Here is an 8,549-nt window from a genome sequence, read left to right as displayed (position 1 = left end):
GGTGCACTCTTTGGGACATTTAACAACCCATTTCCTTTACTTCCCTGCACCTTAACTTTCTCTTCACTAGCTAGCTGGTACAGGCCTCAGTTGGCCACTTTTACTTCCTTTAAATGTTTTCATGATTCTCTCAGTGTCCTCCTTCATCCACACTCCTCTTTTCAATCTATATTTCTTCTTTGAAGCTCTTATCACAAGTACTGTTATGTAATGCAAGTTCACATGCCCAATGCACAGTGAGGCCAAACAGACTGAAATGTCAGAGTTTGGAGCAGAGAAAGATTTATTGTAGGGCCATCCAAGGAGACAGGTAGATCATGCCCCCAAGCCCTAACTCCCTGAAGGGTTTCAACAAAGCGTTTTTAAAGGCATGGTGAAGGGAGGGCATGGTTAATTGTTGCAAATTTCTTGGTTTTGGAAACCTTTGTCTTGCAGCTGTCCACTGAGGTCAAGTCAGGACATGTTCCTACAAACCTCCAACAAGACAGATGTTATTCTCTGTTCTTCAAATTTTCATCTCTGTATGCATGGACTCTTAAAAGTCAAAGCCCTGAGAATAGGCTAAATTTCAGGCTATAGGCAACACACTTTTACAAAAGGTTCAGAGCCAGCATGACTAAGCACAAGCAATGAAGCACAAAGGTTAAAGTAAAAGGAATGGATGTAATATGGAGTCAGATTTGTTCTTCCCTATCATAGGTACAATTAATGAGTTGTGTGATAATTGTTAAATGTCCATTTCCCCCATCAGAACATAAGCGTCACAACTCTTTCTGATCCACCCCTCTGTTCTCAGCTCCTCGCACAAGTCCTATTTGCTCAATACCCAGGGCACGACTTTTCACCATGATTGACAAGAATTTATTAAGTGGACGTGTGAATGAATGAAGGGGTAGAAGGATGAACAGTATATACTGAGAGGAGCCTCTCTGCTCTCCTAGCTCCAGACTTGGCAGGTAAGACTCTCTTACATGGATTTAGTTACTAGGTGAAGTTTTCATTTTGGTGCAGCAGGTGGAGCCTGGAAGCTTGTAGTTTCATATTCAGACACCCTCAAAGATTTTCTCACAGAGCCCACCCATGCCCTTAGCTGTGGTCTAACATGTGTGAGCACAAGATCCTTAAGATTCTGATTTTTTCCTCTCCATTGTACCTAGTTCAGAGATTTGCACATAGCAGATACTATGTTTAACGAATATATAAAAGAAAATATAAAATATTTAATTAATATATAATAAAATACACAGAGAGTTGTTTTACTATAAAGACTATAACAGCAGTTCACCCTCTTGGTCCTGCGCTATTTGTGTTTTTGTGTCCCCATTTGGGTCCCCGCTTGTTCACCATTAGACCTACTCCCTTTCTTCTATTGATTCAGCTACAATGTTTCTGAAGTACTTTTAGTCCTTGGGAAGAAAGGGACAATATATAAAAACATGATGATGATGATGATGATCTTTCTTTCAACTCTCCTCAGATGTAGGTTTCTAGAGCAAGTACTGTAAGTAACTGAATATAAATTTCAAAACTTATTGCAGTTTCAAAACAATTCCTTATTAATTTCTAGCCATCCCATCTTATATTCATATCTATTTTTTAATTCAGTTAGTGGCATTGTCTTTTCATCTTTTCAATTAAGTCACCTAATTACATGAAAGAATAAAAAACCGGCAGAAGCCCAAATATCAAGAAAGAAATTCAGGTTAAAAAATATTTACATCCCAACTATTTAAACACGATAATCACTGTGATGATAGACAGCATTTATTTGGATTGTATAAATCAAAAGAAATATGTACTGTCTTAACAGATCACTGTGAGGAGTCATGACTGAAAAAGAAAAGAAAACAAAAACAGTGCATTTTGGACTCCATTGACTATCTTGTATGTTTGACATTAAAAAAAATATCATAGAGCATATGATATAGGGTATAGTCTGATCCTCAGTCTCAACACATCAAATTCACCCAGTGCTGTGCTAATTTCTGTCTGCTTTCTGCTGGAATCCAAGAGAAATTTCAGTCATTTTCTGTTTCTTTCACTTAAGCTGTGGCAGACCTCAAAAGCAGCCCAGGAAAACTATGAAATCCTGAACTTGCACAGAAAGAGGCAGAATGAAAGAAAAAAACACCCCCCTTTTTTTTTTTTTTTTTCTTCACAAAGATCAAGGGAACTGAAAGCACCACTTACATAACTGGATTCAAATTCTGCTTTACGCTCAAATTCACCTCTGTTCTCTGGACTGGCTTTCAGCATGCAGGCATTCATCATGGCCACATTCTCATTACTATGAGCCGTGCCTGCAGAGGGCTGAGTATGGACTTTTGACATAGAGGCAACCACTAACCTGCTCAAAGTGACGCCTTGATGGCAGTTCACAGCATAGCACTTAATATCTCTTTGTGATCTGACAATATGTATATTGCAGCATTGTTGTTGTTTAGTCACTCAGTTGTGTCCAACTCTTTGCAACCCCATGGACTAGAGCCCACCAGGCTTCTCTGTCCATGGAATTCTTCAGCCAAGAAAACTGAGTAGGTTGCTATTTCCTCCTCCAGGGGTTCTTCCCGACCCAGGAATTGAACCCACATCTCCTACATTTGCAGGTGGGTTCTCTACACTAACCCACCAGGGCAGCATGTACATTACAATAATATATGCAGGGATCACAGTGCTTTAATAGGGAAAAGCAAGGTTATCATTGTTAGAGAAGTTCTGTTACTAATGCTTTAAATGTAGGAATAATATATCTGTCAAATGGAGTCTACAACCAGTAAATAATACCCCTCTGGTTGTGTCTGCTATTTACATGCTGGAAAATGATTAGCAGAAAGGGATCAAAAAGGAAAAGTTTATAGAATGCTCACTAGATATGAGCTAAGTGTTTTATAAACATTTTATCATTTAATTTCACCACTATCCTATGTATTAGACTTAGAGTATCTGTTTTACAAATGAGTAAACTGCGGCTCAGTTTGGTAACTTGCCCAAATTTGTCCCTAGAACAGTGCCCAGTATACAATAAACACTCAAATATTTGTAGAAGAGAAGTAAAGAGGGAGAGGAAATCTGGTAAGATCTGAAATGTTTGAAGAAGTAATATTATAACATTAATAAAAACAAATATTACCTAACACCTGCTATATTCCAGGCAATATTCTGTTTCCCTTATATTCAGTTCAGTTCAGTCGCTCAGTCGTATCCAACTCTTTGCGACCCCGTGAGCCGCAGCATGCCAGGCCTCCCTGTCTATCACCAACTCCTGGAGTCTACCCAAACACATGTCCATTGAGTTGGTGATGCCATCCAACCATCGCATCCTCTGTTGTCCCCTTCTCCTCCTGCCCTCAATCTTTCCCAGCATCAGGGTCTTTTCAAATGAGTCAGTTCTTCACATCAGGTGGCCAAAGTACCGGAGTTTCAGCTTCAACATCAGTCCTTCCAATGAACACACAGGACTGATCTTCTTTAGGATGGACTGGTTGGATCTCCTTGCAGTCCGAGGAACTCTCAAGAGTCTTCTCCAACACCACAGTTCAAAAGCATCAATTCTTTGGCACTCAGCTTTCTTTATAGTCCAACCCTCACATCCATTCATGACTACTGGAAAAACCATACCTTTGACTAGACGGACCTTTGTTGGCAAAGTAAAGTCTCTGCTTTTTAATATGTTGTCTAGGTGGGTCTTAACTTTCCTTCCAAGGAGTAAGCATCTTTTAATTTCATGGCTGCAATCACCATCTGCAGTGATTTTGGAGCCCCCAAAAATAAAGTGACACTGTTTCCCCATCTATTTCCCATGAAATGATGGGACCAGATGCCATGACCTTAGTTTTCTGAATGTTGAGCTTTAAGTCAACTTTTTCACTCTCCTCTTTCAATTTCATCAAGAGGTTCTTTAGTTTCTCTTCACTTTCTGCCATAAGGGTGGTGTCATGTGCATATCTGAGGTTATTGATATGTCTCCTGGCAATCTTGATTCTAGCTTGTGCTTCCTCCAGCACAATTCCTCCCTTATATTAACATACATCTAATTTTACTTAATTATATCAACTAATTTTTACTTATTTGTTACTGACATTAACAATTTAAGACTTACAATAAGGTCAATTTTACAAATAAGGTCATATGTCTTAGGTCAGGTTCCTAGAAGCAGAGCCTGAGATGGGTTTTCTTGTGTAAGTGATTTATTAAGGAAATGAGAGAAGCAAGGAATCATGGGAGAACCCTAGAGCATGAATAATAAACACCACAGTTTAAACTGATACACAGCATGGATGTTTGGCATTTGTACTCCACATCAGTTGGTCATTGGCTGCAGGCAGGGGTTGGGATTCAGGCTGTCCTCTGGTAAAGGGCAGAGTCTGTGAGCTGTAGCAGCCAAAACTCATCACCAGTATCAACATCATCCTCATCAATATCAGTGGTGAGATGCATGCACCTACCTTGGATCGAGGATCTGGATGAGGCATCAACTGGGTACACTACATCAAGTGATATGCCTAAGTCACCCAGCTGGTGCCAGTGCCCTTAAACTTGATGACGAGGGTGTGTCATCTTCCCTAACCTTATCCTAGATTAAGTCTCAGAATTGTTTCAGAAATTATTGCTCAGGTTTTGTACCTTTGCATAAGTGAGATGAGATGCCTGGAACAGATAATAGAGGCAGTGAATTGAATCAGGGAATCCAGGGAGGCCATCCTCCAGAAAATCATGACTGAGCCCAGGGAGGGAGGTGGAGTTTTCTTCTTGAAACATACATCTAGTCATGTTAATCCTGTTATGGAAAACATCAGCAGCTTCCCCCTGCTTAGAGAATAATAGTTTGCTTCTTAGAATGGTTTGCAAAGGTTACCAAAAGGTGACTCACTCCAGCCCACTGACTACCTGCTTCAGACATACATCCACGTACATTAGGTCCTGCCCCATTGAACCACTCATCAGTCCTCTGACATGCCATGCCTTTCCTCATGCCGTACCTTCCAAGCGTGATACCATTTGTTGGTACCACTTCCTTCCATGCCGCCTCCTCACAGCACCAGAAATTCCACTTACTGTACAACACCCAGCTGTAATGCTGTCTTCCTCCACTGTGGATTTTCATGGTGTCCTCAATCAGAATTAATCGTCTGTGTTATATGCCCTCTATGTGATTTATTCAGGTCCCTCCTGTGCACTTATTACAATCTGCCTTCCTCCTCTATAATGATGCATTTCCTCACTAAATGGCAAAATTCTTAAAGCTGTAAAAGAATCTGGGCTTTTTTAGTTGTAAATAACAGAAATGCAACTCAACTAGCTTACACTAAAAGACATTTTGTTGGTTCCCAGAATGTGGAAGTTGAAAATAAGAGGCTGGCCCCACATATTGGCTATTCCAAGAACTAAAATGCTGTGAGATTTCCCTCTTTCATCTTTGACTCTGACAGTAAATATAGTCATAGCAACTTTGGTTTTATCATTCTCATGGTGAGTTTCCAGTGAAACAGGTAAGCTGTTTCTCCAGCAACCACATGAGTCTCCATAGCTAGTGATTCCAAATAGCTTGAAACTCTCTCTCCAGGTCCCTGTTTGTCCTATATCCATCAACGCCCACTTCTGAAACTGCTGTGGGTCCAAGGCATGGTATCCTGACTGGGTCATGTCTCCACTTCTGTTTGGTTGATAGCTGTACCAAAATCACATGGATGGATTACCAAATGGAAAAAAAAGAGGTTCTGCTACTAGAGCACAAAGATGATAGACAAGCAAAATCAGCAGATATCCACTCCAGCTTTGAATATCATTATCTTGTAAAAAGAGAGGGTTTCCCATTCTCCTCTTAGTGAGCATGGGAAAAGGAAAGAAAAAGAGAATGAACAAATGGAGAGAGGAGGCAGTGGAAAGGAACCCAGGGATAAGTCTGGCCAATTGACAGCCTTCCTGGAAACTGGAGAGTGAAGCATGAGATCTGTAGGACAGTGTCCTTGGGGAGTTCTTGCTCTGCAAAGGAGCAATAAAAAGCTCTGTCTTGTTTTAAGACAAGTATTCTTACTTTGCAAGTCTTCAAAATAAGGAGTCTCATAAAACTTTATGGATATGAGAAGGAAATTCAGAGTGACTTTGACTTTAACAAACATTTAAAATATATTCTCTTCAATCTTTTAGGAACCTAATAAAAGTTATAAGAGCTCAGAAAGACACTGGGACATGGTCACAGGAAAGGAAAAGCTGAGCCTTTGCACACAAAAATGACACTGGTAAGGCACCAGCCTCACAAGCCGGTTGCTCAGATATGTGTTCTGAGGAGCAGAGAAATAGCCACCCTAGTTTCCCAGGGCAAGGGAATTCATTCACGACTTACGTCAGTAGAGGAGGATGTTTTCATCACAGACATAATTGGTTGTGTAGGAAATCACACTTGCAATTTGGCCCCTCTGACCTTCATTATACAAATATATAAATGTCAGCCCTGCATGAGTTAATTCACCTTCTCACTGTCGTTGTGTGATGCTGGAGAGTCACCATCTGATTCTATTACTACAGGTAGTATCCCAGGTGGATAAAATGCTGTCCTTAGCCTCCGTTATAGCAAAATTTTAAAAGAAAGAGAGGCTTTAGAAGTAAGACTGCTCAGGGGAAAAGAGACTTGACTGAACAAACACACTGGCCACTTTGAGAATCAAGACACATTCATTTGCAAGCAGTGACCAGGTCACTTCAAGCAGCTGGGTGCCAGAGTATTTTAAATAGAATGTACACATAGAATTTGTAATTCTCAGTTCTAATCAGTTAGAACTAGACTGAAGTAGAACAGAAGGCTAAAGCAGAATTTTACATCTGAATTATAATTAAAAGGAAGCACAATACCACACATATTAGGAAGAGACCATGCATCACAACTTTTGAATACAAATCAAACAAACCCCCTGAAACATTATCAATAATGTCATTGGGAGTAATGAGGCATTAATGGAAATAGTGATCAGTAAATAATGGTAATTATAATGGGCTCAAAAAGTACATGACACTAATGTAAGGTTATATGTATCACATTTTGCCTTAGTTTACCAGTTAGTTTTCTTAAACTCTTGAGGATTATTATTTTTCAATAAAGATTTTAACTATTTTCAATAGACGACCAATTGTAATTTACTCTCTTATTTATAATTACTGTGTTTTGAGCACTTACTGTGTGCTAAGTATTTAAGTGCTCATTATTTTAATTAATATTCACAACAGCTCTGCAGGATAGGTTGCCACTATCTCTGTCTTATGGATTATAAAAAGAAACTCAAAACTTATAGTAATTCTATGACTGAAGTTAGCTGGTGGTGATGGAGATGTGATTTGAATGTCTCCCATCTGTGATGTCCTTTCACTATATTGCATGCACTCTCAGGGGTGATTAGTGGGTGTTCTTACCTAACAGATGGAGCCATGGACCTCTAAACCACTTCTGGCCTGCCCCACACCATTGCACTTCTCTATGGAACTCTTTAGTTTTCAGCTCTGTCTCCTTATGGTGATTAATTGAAATAGACAGTTGCCCAGTTTATATATGGCTTTAGGCAAATTACATAATCTGACTGTTCCAAACTACATCCAGTGACCCAAAAGATTTGAGCAGTAGGAGGCTCATATCTATGGTCATCATTTTCATATATCCTCATTTATATTAAAAGAGAGGTGATAAAAGGATTTGGACAGGTTTGTTCAGTAAGACCAACATTCATGATGATAGTGGTTAATATGTATGAATATGTGCCAGGCCTTGAGCTAAGCACTCTACCTACAATGTCTTACCTAACCTTCCCAGCACTGTGGTAAAGTATTATCTCCACTAGAAAGATTAAAAGATTTGAAAGCCTTAAGTGATATGATCAGAGAGTCATGACTGTAAGTGGCCAAACCAGAATTGGGCCAGGACAAAGGAGTTCATGGCTTTCTAAGGCAAGGAAGGTAATACAAATAAGTAAAACAGGCCATGCTGGCTTGGATGCTCAGTTCCACCACTTTGAGACTATGTAGAAATGTGAGCCCAGGTCTGCTGATTTTTTTCAACTCAGTAATCTAAATGCCAGCAAATTTGGAAAACTCAGCAGTGGCCACAGGACTGGAAAAGGTCAGTTTTCATTCCAATCCCAAAGAAAGGCAATGCCAAAGAATGCTCAAACTACCGCACAATTGCATTCATCTCACACGCTAGTAAAGTAATGCTCAAAATTCTCCAAGCCAGGCTTCAGCAATACGTGAACCATGAATTTCCAGATGTTCAAGTTGGTTTTAGAAAAGGCAGAGGAACCAGAGATCAAATTGCCAACATCCACTGGATCAAGGAAGAGAGTTCCAGAAAAACATCTACTTCTGCACAAAGTCAATAAATGACTATGCCAAAGCCTTTGACTGTGTGGATCACAATAAACTGTGGAAAATTCTGAAAGAGATGGAAATACCAGACCACCTGACCTGCCTCTTGAGAAACCTATTTGCAGGTCAGGAAGCAACAGTTAGAACTGGACATGGAACAACAGACTGGTTCCAAATAGGAAAAAGAGTATGTCAAGGCT

General features: G+C 39.8%; 1 pseudogene; it reads right to left on the bottom strand.

The window, feature by feature from the left end:
• Positions 1 to 5,104, bottom strand: part of LOC104996385 — an 86,404-nt pseudogene extending 81,300 nt beyond the window's left edge.
• Between the last annotated feature and the right edge of the window lie 3,445 nt (positions 5,105 to 8,549).

This window comes from Bison bison, unplaced genomic scaffold, assembly GCF_000754665.1.
Source record: "Bison bison bison isolate TAMUID 2011002044 unplaced genomic scaffold, Bison_UMD1.0 scf7180017864291, whole genome shotgun sequence".
Lineage (NCBI taxonomy): Eukaryota > Metazoa > Chordata > Mammalia > Artiodactyla > Bovidae > Bison > Bison bison.
Note: the sequence above shows the minus strand (reverse complement) of the source record. Positions and strands in the feature narration are given on the sequence as shown.